General features: G+C 46.3%; 1 protein-coding gene across 3 annotated transcripts in view; it reads right to left on the bottom strand.

Annotated features, from left to right (window-relative positions):
* Positions 1-24,550, bottom strand: part of SMAP1 (small ArfGAP 1) — a 159,179-nt gene that overhangs the window by 23,722 nt on the left and 110,907 nt on the right. The window lies entirely within an intron of this gene.

Raw genomic sequence — 24,550 nt, 5'->3', positions numbered from 1 at the left:
CTGCTCCACAAATCGACGGCTCCCCATCCCCTCCCTCACCTCGGGCCTCCTTGTTCCCTGAAACACAGCAAGACTGAAACCAGGCCAGTTAGTAACCCTACAGGGGTGGTCCAGGTGCTCAAGGAGAGGAACAGTCGCACGTCCCTCACTTTAAATTAAAAGCAACAAATGATTAAGCTCATTGAGGAAGGAACGGTAAAAGCCAAGACAGGTCAAGAGTAGGGCTTCTGTACCAAACAGCCAAGTTGTGAATGTAAACTAAAAAGTGTTACTCCAGTGAACACACGCATGATAAGAAAACAGATATAGTCTCAGTGCTGATACAGAGGAAGCTTTAGTGGCCTGAACAGAAGACCAAACCAGCTACACTGTTCCTTTAAGCTCCCTTCAACCTTAGAAAGCTGAGAGGGGTAAAGAAGCTTCCGAAGCTGAAGCGGGCAGAGGCTGGCCGGTGAGATGCTGAGACAGAGATCGCCTCCACAATGCAGGAGTGTGAGGTGAAGCAGCAAGTGCTGACGTGCCGGCTACAGCAAGGTACCCAGAGCTCGCAGAGACAGTGCATGAAGGCGGCTACATGGAACAACAGATTTTAAGGCAGATGACATGGTCTTCAATCAGAAGAAGACGCCATCTAGGACTTTCAAAGCTAGAGACAGGAAGTCACTGCCTGGCTGGAAAGCTTCAAAAGTCAGGCTGACTCTCCTGTTAGGGGCTAATACAGCTGTTGGCTTAAAAGCTGAATGCCCATTAACCATTCAAAAATCCTGGAGCCCTTAAATTATGCTCAATCTATGCTGCCTGAGCCCTGTAAGTGGAACAAATGGACTGCATGACAGAATATCTCATAGATGGTGTTTCTTCCTCTGTTGAATCTGAAAGTCACTTGAAAAGGATTTGCCATTCTAGATGCCATCAAGAATATTCATGATTCGTAAGAAGAGGCCCAAATATCAACATTAACAGGAGTCTGGAAGAAGCTGGTTGCAACCCCCATGGATGTCTTTGAAGTGTTCAAGACTTCATAAACGAAGGAACTGCAGACGCGATAGCAACTGCATAAGAACTGAAACTACAAGTGGAGCCTGAAGAAGTAACCACAATGCTATAATCTCAGGGTAAACCCTCGCAGATGAGGAGCTGCTTCTTACGGATGAGCAGACAGCTGTTTCTCTGGATGGAATTCACTTCTGGTGAGGATGCCGTGGAGATCAGTGAATGGTACCACAGGATTCAGAATATGGCATAAACTTTGTTGACAAACTGTGCTGACGAAGTGTCAGCACGTCGTACTCTCACTGCGGGCGGAGGGTCTCACCTCCACGCTGCTGACTGCCTGGGGTGGTGGCTGTTGAAAGCTGAAGCGGTTGTGGCAATTTCTTAAAATAAGACAGATGATGAAGTCTGCCACATCTACTAACTCTTCTTTCACAATTTCTCTGTGGCATATGATGGTGGTTCAATGGAATTGTTTTAAAACTTGGAGTCATATTTCTAACTGCAAACTGATTCTCTGTAGCCCCCTCTCCCAGCACTCTTCATCTGCTCACCCCACCCTTGCCTCCGGCAACCTCCAACCTGTCCTCGTGTCCAGGAGCTTCCACACACAAGGGAGGCTACACATATCCTTCCCTCTCTGACTTACCTTACTCGGCATAATGCCTTCGCAGGCCATCCATATCGTTACAAATGCTGACACTTCCTTCCTTTTTATGGCTGAATAATATTCCACTGAATATACCACCTACCTCTCTTAAGCCAAAAAAATAAAACATTCATTCAATCACTCATTCATTTCTCAAACCACTCCTACAAAATCATTTCTTCAACTACCTAAAGAACTCATAGCTTAGTTGTTACATGAGTTCATTTGTATAGCTTATTAGCTATACAAATATATAAATTTCTAAGAACATGTATCTCCCCTTACTTGTTTTTGGTCACTACTGTCTCTCTCAGAAAATTTTTTTTAATTAACTAGCGTACCATAACAGATATCGATTCTTTATTAACCTTCTCAAACACATAATTATTGGCCTGTTAACTATATATAATTCTCAGAAACTTAACATAACCCATTTCACATTCTCTTTTTCAACCTCCAACACAGGTTAAGACATACCCTGCTTTTTAGCAAAATAATTTCAAAGAAAGCACACCCTACAGTAACAAAATAAGCAATTCTTTTCAACTGAATACTTAAACTGCTATACCTTCCTTCTCTGTTTTTGTTTTTTAACTGGACAACCTGTGTTACTACAAACGCTTCAGTCTGGAAGGGAACTGGGGGCTGAATGGCCACAAGCACACAGACATCAAATCCTCCCAGGGCAGGCCTTCCCTGGTCACAGCCCTGGCTGTGATGCTCTAGGTATTATATCTACAAGTATCATGTGTTTGCTGTTACTGTTAGTCCCAAGTCGTGTCTGCCTTTGCACCCCCATGGACTTAAGCCCGCCAAGCTCCTCTGTCCATGACTTTTCAGGCAAGAATACTGGAGTGGGTTGCCATTTCTTCCTCCAGCGATCTTTCCCCCAGGGACTGAACCCGTGTCTCCTTTGTTTCCTGCACTGGAGGCAGATTCTTTACCTGCTAAACCATCAGGGATGTAAAACTGAGATCTGTGAAATACAGCTACCATATAAAGTACAGTTTCTTAAAGCCAAATTTTAGAAGACCTAGAAGGAAAATGCTATCGTCTTGTTAGAATTTGGGGCTGGCAAAGAACACAGTGTAAGAATAGTAAGTTAAGAGCTTGACAAGCACATTTTTCCTCATGAACTGTCTCCCTGTTGATATTCCACACTCAGCTTAACCATGTCAAGCAGTATGTACAGAAGCATTCCACTTCAAATTCTCCTGCATATCACGTATGGAATTTGCCTTTTAATAAATGAAGAATGAAGCTGGCTGTCGAAGAAAAAAATTAGGCAATCTATAATTTATTAAAGAAACTTTCCTAATAAACAAGAACACAGGTTTACTTAGACAAAGCAATTTTATAAAATGTAATTTCCTTAGATTCATATTGAGCAAATGTCTCATTCAAATAATTAAAATCTGTATTAGCAAAGGAATCTGTATTCGCAAAGGCTTCACCAGGCCAATCTTTTGTTAACTCATAAAACTACACCACAGAAGGTAACTGAATCAAAACCAAGTAGTTTCCAACTCCTACATTTACCACCATTTCTACCCTATTAAATAACAGAAATAAAAGCTCAGCCTCTAGAAAGTGATTTACTCTTCTTAGCTGACCAATTAATGTAAATAATAGTGTTAATACATAAGAATAGGGAAGCTATACAACTTCTTAAGGTCTAGACGTAATTATTAGAATTTTTCTTTAAAAACTATTATCTCCGATTATGCCTTAACTAGTTTGTCTATAATCAATTTCCTTTCACATTCACAGACTCATACAGGTAGATGAGACAAAACACACTGTTTACCTCTCTCATATTAAAGTGATACAAAGGCAGCGGTATTTACCTTGCGGTCTGCAAGGAAGACAGGAAAGCGTGTAACAAGTAGGGACTGAAAGGCACCCAAGGAAGAAAACCAAGTGTGGGAGAGACAGAGGAGCTGCCCACCTAACCTGGAGGTCAGGGGTACGGAGGTGACCAAAGGCGAGACTCAACACGTAAGTGGGGCCACGCTGTGCGAGGACCTGAACAGCCCCCTAGAGCGAGGAACTAGATGAATTTTCAAGGTGAGCTGCAAAATCAAAGCTACTCCTCCTGGGGTGGTGTGCCAGGCACACGAGCGGCCCTGCAAAAGGACAAGGCGACCGCTGCTACCTCAGGTGTGGGGTGTGCGGCCAGGACACAGACAGACCAACACCTGGGAAGACAGACCCGAACCTGCCACCTCCCCACAGCCTAAAACCTGAACACTCCCTAACAAGCTGCTCGACAGCACGCCGTTCCCAGAACACTCTCTCATCTCGGAGCCTTATGAAATCCCAACAGCGGGATTTAAGCTTTACTTCAATTTTTAGTAAAAATGTATGAATGATGAGCTACTCAAAGCTGTCGGGTTGTATGCCACACCAAAGCAGACTCAGAATTCAGACCGTGTCATCCATGCTGTTCACACATTAAAGCCACTCAGTGGCATGGTATCAGTAATTAATACGTCACTCTCTGACATTCCTACTATATTCTGATAGTTAAAATAACCATGTTTGTATGTGTGTGCTTTCACAATCAAATTACATACAACCTGAGAATTAATCTTGCACGTGACTCCTGCTTATTCCCCCAATCTTACTGTCTTATTATTTAGAATCTTGTTAGAGTTTCTTTTTTCTGCTTTACCATTCTTTACAGATTTTTTTCACATTAAGGCTATCATTACTTAGTGTACTCTGCTTCTGAATTTTATATTCTTGCTTAAATTTTATTTTTAGAGTTCAATTTAGAACTGTAATCTACATTTGACTGTGTGTCCCCACTCACATGGACATCTTTGAGTAAATGGCTCTCATGGCCTAGGGACACTACAATACAATCTCAAACAGTATTTCCCTGGGCTGGATAAGTAGCAAAAATTTATATAAATTTCAAAACAAGACAAAGCCTTAGACAACATTTACTCAAGTCACTACATAACACAGGAAGCATCGCTGGGACACCTCACCTATGGGGCTGCTCTTGGTAAAAATCCCGGCACTACTATGGATTCAGTGTACATGATGGTATAGCATATTTACATGCAGAAAATCTAAACATTAGAAAGGTTCTCTTCAGACAGCCTGTCCCATCCACCCGCTTATCCCTGTTCTCCACAACACTGCCACTCAGCAGAGAAATGAAGAGTGAACACCCCTCAGCAGCCTCAGCAGCCCATTTTTTCCCACCCAGCTCACTGCCACCTAAAATCCCTTGAGGTCGTCTTTTATGCCATTATACTCAGGGCACTCTCGGGTCCAGCTCATTTATTTCAGAATTGTATTGTTGCCCAAGTCTGGGTCAGCCTCTGGTGGGGTCACTGCTCCTTTCCCCTGGGTCCTAGTGCACAAGGTTCTGTCTGTGCCTCCAAGAGTCCGTTTCCCCAGGCTTGTGTAAGTTCTGGCGGCTCTCTGGTGGGGTTAACGGCGACCTCCTCCAAGAGGGCTTAGGCAATGCCCAGGTCTGCTGCACCCAGAGCCCTGCCACTGCAGCAGGCCACTGCTGACCCACCTGTGCCTCCACAGGAGACACTCAGACACTCAGAGGCAGGTCTGGCTCAGCCTCCGAGGGTTCTCCTGGTACGCACAGGTTTTGCTTAAGCCCCCGAGCATCTCTGGCTGGCACGGGGTTTGATTCCAACTGTGATTTCGCCCCTCCTGACGTCTTAGTTGGGGCTTCTCCTCTGCCCTTGGATGCGGGCTACCATTTTTCGGTGGGATTCAACATTCCCTTGTCAACAGCTGTGCAGCGGTGAGTTATAATTCTGGAGTTCTCGCAGGAGAAGACAAGCGCATGTCCTTCTGCTCCACCATCAGGCAAGAATACTGACATGGCTTGCCACTGCCTTCTCCAGTAGACAACGTTTCGTCAGAACTCTCCAACATGCTGGTTGTGGACTTTCTCTCTGCCAACTTTTTTCCACCCAGGAAGTCCTGAAATGTTGCCATTCCTTTAAATCCAAGACTACAGACAGTTTCACTTTTGTAAGCACTGGTATATTGTGGACAGTGTATGGTTTTCAGTAACACAGCAACATTTGCTATGTGTATAACAGCATCTCAATTGGTCCAATGATGTGGAAAAGTTCTGTTTGGAGAAATCAAACTAAACATAAAATCGCCAAAGCTCTGGTGGTTGTGGCATAGGTACACAGGCATTAGTCAGCAATTCTGACTGCAGTATACTCTTGATGACAGCGATAGAGGAAGAATGAAAAGTTGGTTTAAAACTCAACATTCAGAAAACCAAGATCATGGCACCTGGTCCCTCACTTCATGGCAAGTAGATGGGGAAACAATGGAAATAGTGACAGACTTTATTTTTTGGGGCTCCAAAATCACTGCAGATGTTGACTGCAGCCATGAAACTAAAAGACGCTTATTCCTTGGAAGAAAAGCTATGACTAAGCTAGACAGCACATTAAAAACCAGAGACATTTACTTTGTGAACAAAGGTCCCTCTAGTCAAAGCTACGGTTTTTCCAGTAGTCATGTATGGATGTGAGAGTTGGACTACAAAGAAAGCTGAGAACCGAAGAATTGATGCTTCTGAACTCTGGTGTTGGAGAAGACTCTTCAGAGTCCCTTGGACTGCAAGGAGATCCAAGCCCCCCATCATAAAGGAAATCAGTCCTGAATATTCATGGAAGGACTGACGCTGAAGCTGAAACTCCAATACTTTGGCCACCTGAAAACGATGAACCAACTCACTGGAAAAGACCCTGATGCTGGGAAAGATTGAAGGTGGGAGGAGAAGGGGACGATAGAGATGAGATGGTTGGATGGCATCATCGACTCAATGGACATGAGTTTCGGTAAACTCCGGGAGTTGGTGATGGACAGGGAAGCCTGGCGTACTGTGGTTCATGGGGTCACAAAGAGTGAGACGCGATGGAGTGACTGAACTGAACTGATTGTTATCCAATCTGCTGGTATTTTGCGTTTAAGGTTTCTGGAGGAATTGATTCTGTCACGCAATAGCTTACCTAACTAACCTTTGTTGCCTTGTCATTTGAAAATGTGAACAATAAGACAGTGATACACGTAGTTAATAAAAAACGGTGGAGAATGAAGTCCGAGATTGAGCCTGCGGGATTAAGCGTGCTCCGTCGACACCGACTTCACTTCTCTCTCTGGACTCCTCTGGGCACAGCCATTCACCCAGCGCACAGTCCACCCAAAACCTGTTCACCAGGCCCCGCTGCCTACATTTGGACCAGAAGGAGATCTGAGAAATGCGACCACTAAGCTTAGGCTGACACAAACTGTTCTAGGGAATCTAACGTGGCTAACACTCTGAAAGAAGGAGTAAATGAAAAAGAAAACTCCATCTACATTCTGCACAGAATTCATGCCAAGTTCAATGGTACAAGCACTCATCACCCACTTACACTTCCCTTCTAAAGCTCTGGACGTCTGCCTCTCTCTAAACTCCTGGCCCCCGTCTCAGGTCTCAGTTTGGACAGCATCGCAGAGAGTGGCCTACATGCTTCACACACCAGGCCCGCTGAGGTTCTCGCTGCTCCGCGCAAACACCAAGCACCTACGCGAGTAAGTTCCCTTGGAAACTGTGCAGGCGCTTTGGTGAGGATTAAAATAACACACAGTCTTTTTCATAGAGCTGGTACACAACAGGGGCTTCAAAACTGGCAGCTGGTGGTGGCTGTGGGGCTACCTTTTACAAATCCCCGCTAAAATCCTAAGTATTAGGGACACAAAAATGAGTAAAACGTGATTCCTAAGCTTGAAAAGCATTCATTGTGGTCAAGCAAACGGACACAGACCTAGTCAGTGCGGTGATGAGGAGGAGCTCGGGGGAGCCACAGCGCAGGGCCCAGCATGTGTCTGAGCGCCATCCTGCGACGGCGGCCCTGTGGCCCAGCTGCCTGGGACACTCCACTCAGTGCCTGGGAGTCCAACGTCAGCTTCCACTCTTAGAGGGACCCAGTCTGGAGTACCCACATGAGTTTCTTATCCCCGTATGCACAGCAGTTTGGAGGTTTGCAGGGAAGGGAAAAGAGGGTAGTTTTTTGTAATTCACCACTTACTTATTACAGCAAAAGTAGGAAAGAAAGGAGAAATTAAATGGGGCCCCACTGCAAGGGGCCAGCCCTCAGCCATCACACCTGCACACACCTCGGGGCTCGGTGCCAAAGCCTCCAGCCCCCTGCTTCTGGACTGGGTTACCCTCACCGCAACCTGCTCAACACCAGCCCCCGACACCAGGGTTTGGAAGGACAGGAGGGGCGGAAAGGAAAGCACTGGCCAACACCCACATCTCAAACCCAGCCTGGACACTTTCCAGCTTGGGAACAGTCAGCAGGTCCCTAACACCTCTGAGTAGCTATAACACGCACAGCCCCCGAGAGCCAGACACCTGGACATTCACCTTCTTCTCTTTGAATGTGATTCGGCAAACACAACGGGACAAGAGAATGCAGGCTGATCTCGAGAGAGGCCATGTGCATCCCCGCAGGGGGCTCCGCGCTGCCCTGTCTCACCTGAGCACAGAACGCCACCCCGGGCCCCCTTGTGGGGTGAGTACGAGGCACACGGAGAGGTGGGCCTGACACCCCGGGGCCGTGATTCCTCCTCTCAAAGCACATGGCGGCAAGGGCATGATTCTGGACAGGACAAAGGCCCAGGACTCCTTTCCCACCTCTGCCAAGGACCTCCTATGTTTCCCCCCCCCGCCAGCCTCCTCACAGAATATGCGTTATCTAGAAGGGAGGCCAGAACAGCGCAGCTGCTTCTGCGCACCGTTCCCAGCAGGCGGCGACTCGGGGCCCTCTGCCACCGTGCCGGCCCCCGGACAGCAGCCGGCTCCAGCAACAGACATGGGACTAAAAGGAACTAAAGGCAACTGCACGCGCGCAGGTGGGGCAAGCAAGGACAGCAAGATACGGGAAGGCCACAGATCCACTGCCACTCTGAGGAGCCAGGGCAGAAGCAGGGTCCCGCGCACCATGCCTGCACACAGCACCACCGGGGAGCAGCCCACCTAACCACCCCCTCCTGCCTGACCCCCTGGCCGCCCCACCCACACCCCATCTACAGGACTCGCTCACCTCTGCTCAGGGCCGAGTCGGGGAGCCTGTTTCCTGTCTTTACCCCTGGAGTCCCAATAAAACCTTGCCTGAATCTCTCACCTGGCTTCTTATCAATCTCTATTGATTAAAGAGTCCACCTGGCTCAGGGAGCCATGCCCACTGTTTTCCACTATTCTTCTAAGAGCAAAATCCATGTGCATGTACACACTAAGAAATACAAACCGTGTAATTTAGCTGATTCCATAGACAGGTGCTCTTGTGTTTGCAATTAAGACTTTCACTGTACAATATGAAGATGAATGATAAGGCTTCCCTAGCGGCTCAGCGGTGAAGAAACCACCTACCAATGCAGTAAACACGGTTGGACCCCTGGTCTGGGAAGATCCCACATGCCCTGGAGGAAGATCCCACATGCCATGGAGCAGCTAAGCCCATGGGCCACGACTACTGAAACCAAGCTCTTAAGAGTGTGTGCTCTGCAAGAAAAAAAAGCCACCACGATGAGAAGCCAGTGCACTGCAACTAGAGAGGCACCCTGCTGCCACAACTAGAGAAAAGCCCATGCAGCAACAGAGACCGAACACATTCAAAAATATATAAATAAAAAAACTTCTTAAGATGAATGATAAAATTCAAGTTAATTATGTAAATTTAAATCTTTTCTAACAACATTAAATAGCAAATAATGTTTAAGAGACAAGTGGTGCAACTGTAGAACAAAAATAACTTTATATTTCAGTATCTTTCATAGTACTTCTTTCTTGGTTTTGAACAAGAGACTTCTAATTGTTATTCTGTAATGGCCCTGCTAATTATGTGGGTGGCCCTGGCCCTGAGCCTCAACTTTTGTTTCGTAAAAAAAATAATAATAATGTCCGAATGAGCTCATGACTTCTAAGGTAAAAATTAAGATATACATAACCAGAATAGCTTTTGGTCTAGCATGTGAGCAGCCTGATAGTCACCACTCAATTCTGACAAGTAAAAAGCTGAAAGAACTGAAAAACCAGCAACTCTTCTCAGATCCATCAGAGAAGTAAAGTCACAGGGCAAACCACAGGGTCTCCCCAACTCTCACCCAAACTGGAGATAGGAGAATACAGGGAATCGTAACTCACGAGAGTTGAAACCAGCACCAGGGTAGTGCTGGGACCCAGGACAGGCTACCCCAAAGTATGCCTCAATGACATACTGATTACTCTAAATCAGTGCTGCATGAGAAACAGCAGTGGGGCTGAGAATAAAAAACCCTAAGCACTCTGACCCTCCGCCGTCCACCTGCAAGCAGGAAATGAATCTCCCGTGGACGGATCCACCCTAACTGGGAGGAGAGAAAGCGGCATCAACACACTTTGATACCCGGTGAAGGGAAACACCCACCTCAGTGCCCTTGGCCATCCTGTCCCACCTATGACGGGAAAACCAGAGGCGCCTGTGCAGTGCACAGCCCAGGGATGCAGCCTCGCCAAAAAACGAGGCCTAATCACAGTCTCCTGAACACTGCCCCGCCCCCCACAAACCCCACTTGTTACCACAGGCCCACCGACTGGGGTGCCTTTGCCAGTACATCACATTACATTCAGCCTCAGAGAAAACGAGGCATTCAAAGAGGCAAAAAACACAGTCTGAAAAGACAGACTAAGCATCAGACCCAGATTCAGATACAACAGGGATGTAGGAATTATCAGACTGAATTTAAAACAACTACATTTACTATGCTAAGGGCTCTAACAGAAAAAGTAGATGGCATGCCAAGAACAGACAGGTAATGTAAGCAGACAAATGGAAATTTTAAGAACAAAAAAATGGCACAGATTTAAAATATGTAACATAAATAAAGAATGCCTTTATTGGGCTTAGCAGCAGCAGACTAAACATGGCTGAAGAAAGGATATCTGAGCATAAGTGTGCATCAACAGAAATTTCCACTGTGAAAAAGACTGGGGTGGGGGTGGAGAAACATCATATAAGCAGGACAACTACAAAAGATACAATTTGCACATCCTGGGAGTTACCAGAGAGAAGAGAGAGAGAAAAGGGGAACAGGAGAAATAGCTGAACCTATACAGAGAATTTCCCCCAGATTAATGCTGGATATCAAGCACAGATCCAGGAAGGTCAGGGAACACCAAGCAAGATATATGCTACAAACAGCTATGCCGAGGCATATCATTTTCAAAGCACATAAAATCAAGGATAAAGAAAAACTCCTGAAAGAAGCCAGAGGGGGACAAACAAAACCTTACCCAAAGAAGAACAAAGATAAGAATTACATCTAACTTCTCCTTAGGAATCATGCAAGCAAGAAAGACATCCAACTCAAATATCAAATATTTAATCTGTTGAAAGAAAAAACCCCATAAATTTATAATTCTTTATCCTGTGAAATTATCCTTGAAAAGTAAAGACTTTCTCAGAGGAACAAGGATTGAGGGAATCTGTTGGCAGCAGACTTTCCGTGCAAGAAATGATAGAATCCTCTAGAATGAAGGGAAATAATGTAGATCAGAAACTCAGACCTACATAAAAAAAGGGAGAAAATCAGAGGATGAACAAGAGAGGACAAGATAGGATAGTTATTACAACAGTGCCTTGTGAACTGTAAAAATAAAAATACAATGTAAACATTTGAGATTTAAACAGTACAATTATAACTTGACTCTTCCTACTCCTTCCTTGCTAGTATCTCAGAAGCTGGCGGCCTTATGGGTCATCATGTCACCAGGTACTAGGCGGGATCACAGGGTCACTAGACATGCTGCAGTGGCACTACACTAACGTCAGCCGCCTTTACCAGATCCCACATATTGTTCCAAGACTTCCTTTACAGGCAGATTGTGAGCTCTCTAGAAACTACATCAACTTATCACTAACTCACAGGAAACCTAGAGGTTTGCATCCTTTCACTGTTTGCACTAAGATGATACATTAAGTCTATAGCAGAAACAGAAATTCAGTAATTCAGTATTAGAAACCATTCACTCAGTTCTCAAACACTGATGTGGTGTTTCTCTATTTAAAGTTCTTGGTTTTAACAAAGTAAATTACCCACTAATAAAATGAAATCACTGTTAGCAAAGAACAGAACTGATATTCTACAGATACTTTCAGAATGATACCTTATATATTATTAGCAAGATAACATTATCTGATATTTAATATGTCAAATTCATGTTAAAATATTCTAATCTGCTAAGAAATCCAACCAAAGATACAGTTTCACATTACCAAAGCCAACACAAGCACAACTAACAACTGGTATTTATTTTAAGTTCACGTGCAGTAAACCCATGTTCTGATTTTTTTTTACTTTTATTAGTTAGCGATAAAATCTTAGAGTCACCTTTACATGTAAGGGTTTGGAGACTGTGCTCTTCAGGACAAAACACAGTGATCCAACCTGCCTTCTTGCCACAAAGTTACTATCATCATCCCAGCCCCTACTACAAAGGCTGCTACAATTACTTCTCACCTTCGGCTCCCCGCACCCAACTGCCAACCCAACCTGACCTGTTGCTTTTTCTCCTAGAGGACAGAAATCCTCTCTCTTTGGCACCTGGCTGTGGCTACTTCAGAATAACACAATGCTTGTCTTTCAACACTTCACTTCCAAGCTTTGTCTTCTTTTTAAAGCAGAGAAAAGATAGGAAACCCCAATCTCCTATCTCACGATTCTGCCAGAGAAATGTGGGCCTTCAGTTTAGTGCCACTACACCAGGAGGGATGGGAGAAAAAACTTTCAAGGCAACTAAATACATTGTAGAAGTTAACAGGTATTTTATCAACAAATGAAGAAAGATTATTAGGTATGAAAAATTACTGCTCCAGTTCCAAAGGGAGAGACCAAAATGAAAGCTGCAAAGGACTCCCAGCAGGTCCGGGGAACCGACAGAAAAGACCGCCTGCCCTGCCGCACGTGCACGCTCCCTGTGTGTTCCAGGTCCCCATGACCGGTAACCCCTCACCACCGGCAGAGCAGCAGGTCAGGAGCCCCAGCATCGCTACCAGACTGCTTCATCACACTCGGTCCCCAGATGCTTACGTCCTTACCAGCCTCGGGCACATAAAAATCTAACATGGGTCCTAAATACCTCATCTCTACAGAACTCCTGGGTGGATGTAGGTACGGCTGGGTGTCCCTAAGGCCTCGTGACACATTTCCATATAGCCTACCAGTAGTGCACCAGAATCTCAGTTCAGGAAAACTCCTTTTAAAGTGGCAAAGCCCCTGTACATATTCCAAGATTATTAAAAGACAAATTAGTTTAGCTATTAGCATATTAACTAACCCTCTTAGAACTGCAAATTTATTAAGGATTCATTCACTAGCAACTTGTCAATACAATAGCTATAGATACTACTTTTTTAAAGTATCTTCTATAGTTTGGCTAAACACTTTCCAGTATTACAAAGGTGGTTTTACCTTTTTCCCTTATTTTTTAAAAGACTTCCCCATGGTGGGTAATTAAAAGTATCAGTTCAGTTCAGTCGCTCAGCCTGTCCTACTCTTTGCGACTCCAAGGACTGTCCCATGGTTGGTAATTAAATGTATCAGTTGAAGGGAAAAGGCATCCTGAATACGAGGCTGTTTACATGCTCCCTGCAGGCTCCCTGGTCAGTTATGTGTTTAAGCACCTCTGGGGCCTTGGTCCATTCAACACTCACTCTAGGCGGTCAAGTGACATGACAGGGAGCTGTCTGCACCCCAAGCCAGGCCGACAGCAGAGAGCGCAGCTCGCTCCAGTCTGAAGTCCCAGTGCTCGTCCTCCCACGGCTCCCTCCACTCCCCGGAACCACCGCGTCCGCTCCCCATGCAGCCTCCCCATCAGCCCATCACAAAGAGGGCCATTTCTACCTCATCATTTTCCACAGTAAATGCGGGCTCTACCAACAGTCATTTGCTGGGTAATTAAGCCTCAGCACAGGTGCTCAACAGCGTCTGAGGCAATGACATTCTAGTCTGCACTGTGGGGACGTGTGGAAAAGGTGCAGAGCAGAGAAACTAATAAACAGCCACGAAGGAAGCAGCAGACAGTGCTAGGTGCCACTGCTGTTGTTCAGCCACTGGCCCCAAGGACTCAGCACACCAGGCCTCCCTGTCCTTCACCATCTCCCTGAGCTTGCTCAAACTCGTCCATTCAGCCAGTGATGCCATCCAACCATCTCATCCTGTCGCCCCCTTCTCCTCCCCCCTTCAATCTTTCCCAGCATCATGGTCTTTTCCAAGGAGTCAGTTCTTCATACCAGGTGGCCAAAGTATTGGAGTTTCAGCTTCAGCATCAGGCTTTCCAATGAATATTCAGGACTGATTTCCTTTAGGATGGATCTCCTTGCTGTTCAAGGGACTCTCAAGGGTCTTCTCCAGCGTTACACTTCAAAAGCATTAATTCTTCAGCACTCAGCTCAGGTTCAACTCTCACACCAGTAAATGACTACTGGAAAAATCATAACGCTGACTAGGTGGACCTTTGTTGAAAAGTGATTTCTCTGCTTTTTAATACAGAGTCTAGGTTTGTCATAGCTTTTCTTCCAAGGAGCAAGTGTCTTTTAATTTTGAGGCTGCAGTCACCAGCCATGGTGATTTTCAAGCCCAAGAAAATAAAATCTGCCACTGTTTTCACTTTTCCCCATCTATCTGCCATGAAGTGATAGGACGAGATATCATGATCTTTATTTTTGAATGTTGAGTTTTATGCCAGTTTTTCACTCTCTTCTTTCACCCTCATCAAGAGGCTCTTTAGCTCCTCTTTGCTTTCTGCCATTACAGTGGTATCATCTGCATATCTGAGGTTGTTGATATATGTACTGGCGATCTTGATTACAGTTTGTGAGGCATCCAGCCTGGCATCTCACATGATGTACTCTACATATAAGTTAGATAAGCAGGGGGACACTATAAAGCACTGATGTACTCCTTTCACAATTTGGAACCAATCTGTTGTTCCACACCCAGTTCTAATTGTTGCTTCTTGACCTGCATACAAGTTTCTTAAGAAACAGGTAAAGTGGTCTGGTATTCCCAGCTCTTTAAGAATATTCCACAGTTTGTTGTGATCTACACAGTCAAAGGCTTTAGCATAGTCAATGAAGCAAAATTAGATGTTTTTCTGGAATTCCCTTGCGTAAACGTCACAGGGCATCACAGTCAAGAATGACTAGGGGCCTCTGAATACTCTGAATTAGGTGCTCAGGGTAAGCCTGTGTCTAAGGAGCTGTTTACAGTGAACTCTTAACGACTGGAAGGCAGCACCCAGGAGAGGATGTGGGAACGCATCCCAGGCAGGGGAAGGTGGCAACAGCCGTTCTGGGGACACAGCACGGGGATAGCTGAGGCGGAGTGAGGACGGGAGGGGAGATCAGATGTAAGATGTGTGTGGGGACCTCACACGAGGGCCTCGGGACAAGGTCCGAGGAGCTGATACCATTTTGTGCACAACTGGAAGACATGGGACATGATCCCATTTATTTTCAAAAAGACGGCGTGGAGGGAAAGGGAGGGCCCCCGGAGGTAAAGGGAGGCCCCTGGAGGGAAAGGGAGGGCCCCCGGAGGGAAAGGGGGGGCCCCCAGAGGGAAAGGGAGGGCCCCCAGAGGGAAAGGGCGGGCCCCCGGAGGGAAAGGGGGGCCCCCGGGTGGAAAAGGAGAGCCCCCAGAGGGAAAGGGGGGCCCCCAGAGGGAAAGGGGGCCCCCCGGGTGGAAAGGGGGGCCCCCGGAGGGAAAGGGAGGGCCCGCGGAGGGAAAGGGGGGCCCCCAGGGGGAAAGGGAGAGCCCCCGGAGGGAAAGGGAGGCCCCCAGGGGGAAAGGGAGAGCCCCCGGAGGGAAACGGGGGCCCCCGGGGGGAAAGGGAGGGCCCCCAGAGGGAAAGGGGGCCCCAGAGGGAAAGGGAGGGCCCCCAGAGGGAAAGGGGGGCCCCCAGAGGGAAAGGGAGGGCCCCCGGGGGGAAAGGGGGGCCCCCGGGGGGAAAGGGAGAGCCCCCAGAGGGAAAGGGAGAGCCCCTGGAGTGAAAGGGGGGCCCCCAGGGGGAAAGGGAGAGCCCCCGGAGGGAAAGGGGGGCCCCCGGGGGGAAAGGGGGGCCCCCGGGGGGAAAGGGAGGGCCCCCGGGGGGAAAGGGCAGGCCTCCGGAGGCTACTGCAGCAGCCCGGGGACAGAGCACAGAGGCCCCACGCGGGGTGGGAAAAGCGAGGCTGGACAGAGGCAGCCACTGGGATTCACTGGTGTTAGAAGTAAGTGTTGAAGGAGCAGGGGGCACTGGCTCAACTCTGAGATTTGCCTTAAGCAACTCAGTGAGCCTACTAGTAAGGCGGCATCCTGACACGGGGGAAGCAGCAGGCAGAGGAGGAGCCGCACCTCTGGTACACAGCCGTGACAAGGGGGGCCAGTGAACAGAGAACACCGGTCAAGCCCAGATGCAGAGCTAGGAGGCTGTCTGTGCACGCGGGACGGTAAAAACTGAAGAGCTGGCAGAGAGAACGGAGGAGAGCCGGGAGGTACCTGGCGACTCACTTCTTGGGATCTGGGAGATGAGCTGGAACCAACAGAGGCTACTGAGCGAAAACAGGAAAGAAGCGAGGATAAAACCAGGAGAAAGGGGCTCGTGGACACCAAGACAAGAGCATGTGGTCAGGAAGAGCAAGCGGTCCTCTGTACAGAAAACTGGTGAGAACACAGCATGCAGAAAAATCCACGGGACTTGGCAACATGGAGGTACCTGGCGACCTCGATCCGGGGAGACCGTCAGGAGAGAGATGCAAGCGGAAACTGGGGTCGAATGCAGTGAGAAGGAGCTCTCAAACAGGAAAGTAGTAAGAAGGCTCAATGAGGACCCTTTCAAAAAAAAAAAAGTGGTAGCTGGAGGTGATCATAGTTGGAGATAATAAGATACCGTAGAGAGGAAAAACTGAGGAAGCCGGGTGGGGGACGAGGCGGCAGGACCCTGGGAAGGAAAGTGTCCTTGCAGAAGCTGCAGGTCCCGGTCCACAGAGCAGCCTTCCCACAGGAGAGGAGGGCGGGCCGGGCAGTCCTCAGTCCACAGGAAACAGAAACACAACTGAAGCGGGACACGGAGTCTGTTTACAGGGGCGAGAACATGTGAGATTAAGTCTGGAAAATCAGAACACGAACACACCAGAAAGGAGGGAAGCGCAGCTGGACGGTGAGGCGACATCAAGGCCCACGTGAGACCTGCAGTCACGAGCGGACGCGAGAGCAGGCGGCAGGCAGAGGCTGCTCAGCGGAAGGCACAGGTCAGGGTGGCCAGCCAGGGTCGGGCCCCACGGGCCAGGCTGAGCGGGGCATGCAGCACGCCGACAGCCCAGGACCGAGCAGCTGAGTCGGGGCATGCCATGCAGCTTTCTATCCTGGGGCCCATCTTCGGAAATGGTCTCCCCTTTGTACCTGGCTTTCCCTGATCAAATCCTTGTGCGACCATGGACTGCACATAATGAGAGCTGTTTTCCAACTACATTATCTGCACGGAATCCTTTCATATTATGGGGGCTCAACTGCAGTGACCAGAGAGTGAAGATTTTTCCATAAGAACCTCCTGCATACGATGGCTAATATGAAAGGCAAAAAAAATAATAAAACCTACCAGAAAAGCGGGATGACGGGAAAGTGGCATGAAAAGATCAAGTGACTCTAAAGCAGATGGGCCAGACACACACACATATATCTTCCCCCTTCCCTCCCTCCCAGGAAGACTTGAGGACCAGCATGGGTCAGGAAGAGGGAAGGACAGAAGCTAAGGGACTTGCACAATGAGCCTCACGCCCCTGCTTGTAGGGTCTGACTAGTTTCAGGGAAGCAAAGAGCAGAGCGCAGGCTTGGGCAGACACCCCCAGCAGAGACAGAAGGTTTCCTCCTCTTCCCCCTCTGCTCCTCATCCTTCTCCAGACCATAAGCTCCGAGTGGGTACTTGCTTTTTTCTGATGTCATCTTTACACCCCCCAGTGCTAGAACAGGGTTCATCACATAAGAGATAGTTAATAAATATATAATGCACTTAGACGGAGAAGGCAATAGTAACCCACTCCAGTACTCTTATGCCTGGAAAATTCCATGGATGGAGGAGCCTGGTAGGCTGCAGTCCAAGGGGTTTCGAAGAGTCAGACACGACTGAGCGACTTCGCTTTCACTTTTCACTTTCATTCACTGAAGAAGGAAATGGCAACCCACTCCACTGTTATTGCCTGGAGAATCCCAGGCAAGAATCCCTGGGATTCTCCAGGCATGGGGGAGCCTGGTGGGCCGCCGTCTATGGGGTCACACAGAGTCAGACAGGACTGAAGTGACTTAGCAGCAATGCACTTAGAACACCTGTGCAAAGACAGAGAGAGAGAGAAGGACTGACAGTCCTGGAGAGAGCCAGCACAGACAGAACCTAAGGCCTTGTCCCTGGAGGCTGATGGAAACGACCTCTCTCGGGTAGACTGGCCCCTGACCTATTCGGCTGCCAGAACGAGAACAAGGCCGTATCAAGACGATCAGTTTCCCAAGAGCAAATCACAACACATTTGACTAGACTGTAAGCTCTAAAGGACAGGGATTTTTGTCTGAGTTGTTCACTGCTGACCCCAAGACCCTACACCAGTGTCTATTACAGAGCAGGTACTCCTTATGCATCTGTTGAATAATTTGGGTCTATCTTCAGGACTGGGCAGGTAAGTGGCCCATCCAAATATGCGTACAAACTCTTTTAGCTACCATTTTAAATTTTAATCATAAACACAGGTCTTTCTGACTCCAAAGTCTATGTTCTTTTCAGGGTACCATGTTGCTATTACTTAGCAGAGATGGAATGCTGAATCATTCCAGAAACACTCATATTAGAAACTGTGGCCCTAAGACACAAGCAACTCGCTGTCTCCTGATGGGTATCAGCAGTTGTTTCAGTTAATCCATAGCAGATGTTCGGTAGAAGACAGTAACTCCCTATGAGTGACCTCCTTTTTAGAAAGACCTGCTTGATCACTGTGGGACTCTAGGTAAATTTCACTCTCTGAATCTTTTGTTTCTCCTAGTGTAATGACAATGCAGCTTCTGTGAGAATTATCCAGCACCCATACAACGCTGCACTTAGCAGACACTCAGCCAACCCCGACCTTCCTCCCTCCTTCTCCCTCCACTTTCAGCTGTAAGAGTAACACGCTGAGAGGCCCCAGTTAAGAGCAAACACCCTGAAGGCAGGAAGTTCGGACTCAGGCCTCAGCTTGGCTACTCCACAGCTGTGACCAGGAATAGGTCACCAGAGGTGCGTCTCCAGGCTCACAGCAGTAAATGAGGACAGGAAGGGTGTGGCGCTCACAGAGCTGCTGTGAGGACTATGAAATAAAATAACGCGTGCTGAAGGCTCAGAACAACGACCTGCAGAGTTAAGCGCCAGCAAGCACGGACCATTTCTATTACCCGCAATTGCCCATCAAATCTAACTGTCGATCCTTCCATTTGGCTGCAACATTCTTAAGCACAGGCTTTAACGAGGAAGGCTAGCTTTCATGAAAGCATTTATTGAGGAAATATTTCTCTTATTTCCTATTTAAGGAAATTTTAATTTACTGTGAGGGACTGTAACGCATACATGCTCCTACTGACCAGACTTTTCCTCTCTTTCATTAACTAGGAAATGAAAGCTCTGCACATAAAGTAATTGGATTTCTTCCCTGTTTATTGCCTTGGCTGCAATAAAGGTTTAAACGATTGCAAAAACATTTTAGAAATTTCATGAAGGAAAAAAAGTTTCCAATTTACTGTAAGCCAATAACTGAACCTGAAATCTGGTTTTATGCCTCAATTTACACACTCTTTTTCATCCCAGTTACTTTAACAATGAGTAAGAATTAAGAAGCCATTACAGCTTTGGCTGGTTCCTTTTTCTTCTAGGACTGAGGGTCTTTTAGCATATAGTTATTTAACTAACAAAATAAGGTTACTATCATCTTGCTACTGCTTTCTATAAGACATAATTCTTATTCCAGTTGCTCAACTCTTTCTTTTTTAAACTAGGTAAAACAGTAAGACAAGCACAAACCATCTTGGCTGAAAGAACTTTCATGCAGTACTCAAAGTTGTTTCAAGCTGATTAAATTATTTACTCTTTTAAAGGTAACCTCTCAACTGCCAGGACATTCTGGACAGTTAATTAGCACCAACCAACAAAAATACTAGTTTCCATACACATACCAGATTCTTCTTTTTAAGTGACACTACTAAGTTTTGGTGAAAAACATTAAGCAACTATAACTATCATGTGATACTGAAGAGAACATAAAGTGGTACAATCACTTTGGAAAACTCTTTGGCACAAAGACTAAAGCTGAACATATACATACCCTCGGACCCAGCATTTCCCCTTTGGTATATACCCAATAAGCTATGTCTACTTTTATGAAAAGGGATGCACAAGAATGTTCACAGCAGCTTCATTCATCAAAGTCCTAAACTAAAAACTACTCATGTCACCCAACCATCAGCAGAATGGAAGACCTAAGTCTGGCACATGGACAACAGAATAATTCCTAGCAATAAGAAAAGAACACACAACAACAATGATGACTCTCAGAGACACAATAATAAGCAATAAACTGTAGCAAAGCAGGACCTTATGAGGCCTTCCTGAGACAGACCCCCTCCCATGTTCCCTGCCTGCTTCTTGGGCATGGAAAAGTTGAAGTCTCCCAGGCCTTCCCTGAGCCACAAAAGCCCGGTTCGGGAACTGATAATTGAAAAGATGTATTAACTACTTGATGACCATGAGCACGCAGGCCCCAGATTTACTAGAGTCTGAAGCTCGATGATGTTAACCCCCGTGACACCCACCCCCCCGTTATCTTACCATCAGCTAACCAGAGAACTGTGCATAAGCTGAGCACAGATCACAGATCCGCAACCACCCTCCTTCACCTGGCCTTTAAAAGAGTTTCCCTGAAGCCCATTAGGAGTTCAGGGCTCTTGCCCCTGGACTTCTTCCTTGGGGCTTGCAATAAATGCCGCACTTTCCTTCACCACACCCTGAGTGGTTTTAACTGCATGTGGGCAAGTGAATCCAAGTTTGGTTTGGCAACAAAACCAGATTTGGAAAAAGTAAACACTATCTGATTTCGTTTACATGAAATTCAAAAGTAAGCAAAACTTATCTGAAATGAGAGAAACCTGTGCAATGACTGCCTTCAGAAGGGGCTGGGTGAGAGGGCCAGGAGACTGCAGAGATGCCACAGGGGTCTGCATGTGATCTGCCCACTGGCTGCACAGCGGACAGACTTGCAAACACTCACTAAGCTATAAATCTAAGATCTCTATGTGATAATTCAATAAAAAGATTAAGAAATTAAAAACCTAACTTGTAAAATGAAACCTATAATTGCTTAAGCAATTATAAAATATCACTTTCAGATAGATATATACTCAATATAACTTCAAAAGTTTTTTTCTCAAATTCTGTTACATTGTCCCTTTAAGAAACTGGACATCTTGAAAAAGATGGGGAGAGAGTGCCGACAACAATTCCAGGCTTCCCTGGAATGATGGTCTGTGACACTGGGCTGAACTGAGGACAGGATGGACAAGATGAACTGACATTCTCTGAGAATTAAATTCAGCAGCTAGTAATCATGCCCTTAGAACATGCATCGTGCTCAGTCCTGTCTGACTCTGCGACCCCATGGGCTAGAGCCCGCCAGGCTCCTATATCCAGGGGATTCTCCAGGCAAGAACACTGGGATGGGTTGCCATTTCCTCCTCCAGGGATCTTCCTGACCCAGGTTTCAAACCCCCGTCTCCTGCATTGGGGGAGGATTCTTTAGAAGTACTGCTTTGGCCACCTGACGGAAAGAGCTAACCAACTGGGAAAGACCGTGATGCTGGGAAAGACTGAGGGCAGGAGGAAAAGGGGACGACAGAGGATGAGATGGTTGGATGGCATCACTGACTCAATGGACGTGAGTCTGAGGAAGTTCTAGGCGCTGGTGATGGACACAGAAGCCTGGCAAGCTACAATCCTGCTGCTGCTAAGTCGCTTCAGTCGTGTCCGACTCCATACGACCCCATAGACGGCAGCCCACCAGGCTCTCCCGTTCCTGGGATTCTCCAGATAAGAACACTGGAGTGGGTTGCCATTTCCTTCTCCAATGCATGAAAGTGAAAAGTGAAAGGGAAGTCGCTCAGTCGTGTCCGACTCTTAGTGACCCCATGGACCACAGCCTACTAGGCTCCTCCGTCCATGGCGTTTTCCAGGCAAGAGTGCTGGAGTGGGGTGCCATCGCCTTCTCTGAGCTGCAGTCCATGGGGTGGCAAAGAGTCAGAGACGACTGAGGGGCTGAACACCACCACCACCAGAGAACTTAATCACTCCCTTAAACTACAGTAACTGCCTGTATTCATTAGCTCACTTGTGACTGTTCAGCCTATTTAAAATGAAGAGGTATCTGGAGATTTAAATGCTATTTAAGGATTCTTCCATAGTGGTGAACAGAAGGCTTCTAAATAATGCTTATTTATAAGAAAGTAAACTCACTCACTCTGTACAATTAAGTTGAAAATAACAAAACAAAACACAAATAGCTGCTAGATTGTCCTAGGTGGAAAATCTCTCACTGGCTCAAAATTATCTTAAAAAATATAAAACTTTTTCCACTTTTTCTCTGGTCTCTGGACCAAGATATATTATACTTTTCACCATTAAATCCACAGTTTTTTCTCCTTTCCTCCTCTTTACAAAGCCTCAGACCAATCATGACTATTTCTATACATTTTACTATATAAAAACGTGATATGAAAATCTATAAATATCTATCAATAAATCCAATATATATTGCTTGTTTTTGATAAATTACTATTTGGTGTGTATTTTAGCTCAAGTTCCTTTAGTCAAAGTAAGATACTCCTAAAATCAGTTATGTTTCTACTCACATCATAACATTCAGTCCCCCATCACATCCTATCACTTCAAATATACAATAAAATATTAAATCTGAAACCCTAAAGATTAGTCAGGCCCAGTATTGAACTAAACTTCTCTGTGGAGAGAAACCAAACAGAAAGGTAAAGCCGACAGACAAGCTGAAGCCACAGCCCCACAGAGCCGGGTGGGAGGGACACAGACCAACGAGGCTGCTGACCCCAGTCCACCAGCTGAACGGGACCACGCCTTCCCAAACCATCTCGCACAGAGGCACGCAACGGCCAGCTCAGCAGGACGCACCTTTCTTACTGGCAGAGTTTAGTCTTAAGGAACGATGTATACTTTCTGAAAGATCAAGGGCAGAGGGAGAAGAGGGGACAGACGGTTGGATGGCATCACCAATACAGTGGACATGGACGCAGGCAAACCCCGGGAGATGGTGAGGGACAGGGAGGCCTGCCGTGCCGGGGATGGGGCAGCAGAGTCAAACGCCACTTGGCAACTGAACAACAACAACAGTGTATACGGTGCTCTGACTCAAAACCTTAGAGACATTAATACTGTTCTGATGCCGCTTCCACACGTTGTTCCAGTAAAACCTGCACCACAAACACTCCCATCAGCAGTCAACTCAACTCTCAGTTTATCCGGATACTAACACTTTCACCTAACACTTTATCAGGATAAACAGTTCTCACTATTTACCACCTGGGTCTAAGCAACTCTTCTACATTTTTTTATATTTTCAAGTCATTTTATGCTTACAGTCAAGAAGAATAAAGGGAGAGTAAGAAACTACATTAAAATTTTCAAAATTGTATTGAAATAAAAAACTCAAAATCATATTCCATACAATTCTGGTTTTGACAGTACAAAGACCTGAGCTAGACAATATTCTCTGAATTAAATACATGTGAACATAGAACATATTTGGTTTGTATATACTGACTCCCGATTTAAAATATCTCCCTAATTAATGGTTGCTTCTGGTTCTTCTTACTCTTGCATCATTAAAACATGAAACTTAAAAAAAATTCTGACAACTCATAATTTTGTTGATGACAGAATGACTATTTCTTTGCTACGTAACTGCAACAACAACAAAAACATATTGCAAGAAAAGAACAAGGCATATAATATGGGTGAATCTCAAAGTCATTATGCTAAGTGAAAGCAGCCATCCACAGAACCATACGCTGTAAGATACCATTAATATGCGCGTCCAGAGCAGGCAAATTCATAGACAGAAAGATCAGTGGTTGCCATGGGGTGACTGCTAATGCCTATGGGATTTCTTCTGAGGGAGATGAAAATGTTCTAAAATGACACTGGTGATGATTGTACAACTCTAAAAATACACTCAAAACCTCTGGACCGTACATGTTAATGGGTGAACTTTACAATACATGAATTGTATCGCAATAAAGCTGTTATTTAAAAAATCACATGGTAGAAAATTTAACAACCGGAAAATATTAGCATGGTTTTCCCAAAAACTGGGATAAAAAGACTACTATGATTATATTGGTAAACATCCCACTGCAGTCTGAGGATGCCAACACCTCCGGGACAGTTCTCTATGACTATAGATTCGTGTCCTCCAGCCCAGCTCCTCCTCCTCCTCTGAAAGAAGGTTAGGAAAACAGGAAAGAGGAAAGACAACCGAGGGAAGCAGGTCTGAAACAGACTCCCCCTCAGAATCCCACTCCCACCGCCAAGACTACGCTCTGGACGCCAAGTCCTAAAAGGAGTGTCTATTATAACCTCCCCATTGCTTTGTTTGCAAATACAAAAGGGATAATGTGACAGCCGCAGCAATAGACTTTCATTGTAAACGTGATCTGCATGCACCCTCCCCATTTTTAATGTGCCAACATACGTAAAAATGGGCTTCCCAGGTGGCTCAGTAGTAAAGAATCCACCTGCCAATGCAGGAGACC

Source organism: Muntiacus reevesi, chromosome 19 (genome assembly GCF_963930625.1).
Source record: "Muntiacus reevesi chromosome 19, mMunRee1.1, whole genome shotgun sequence".
Lineage (NCBI taxonomy): Eukaryota > Metazoa > Chordata > Mammalia > Artiodactyla > Cervidae > Muntiacus > Muntiacus reevesi.
Note: the sequence above shows the minus strand (reverse complement) of the source record. Positions and strands in the feature narration are given on the sequence as shown.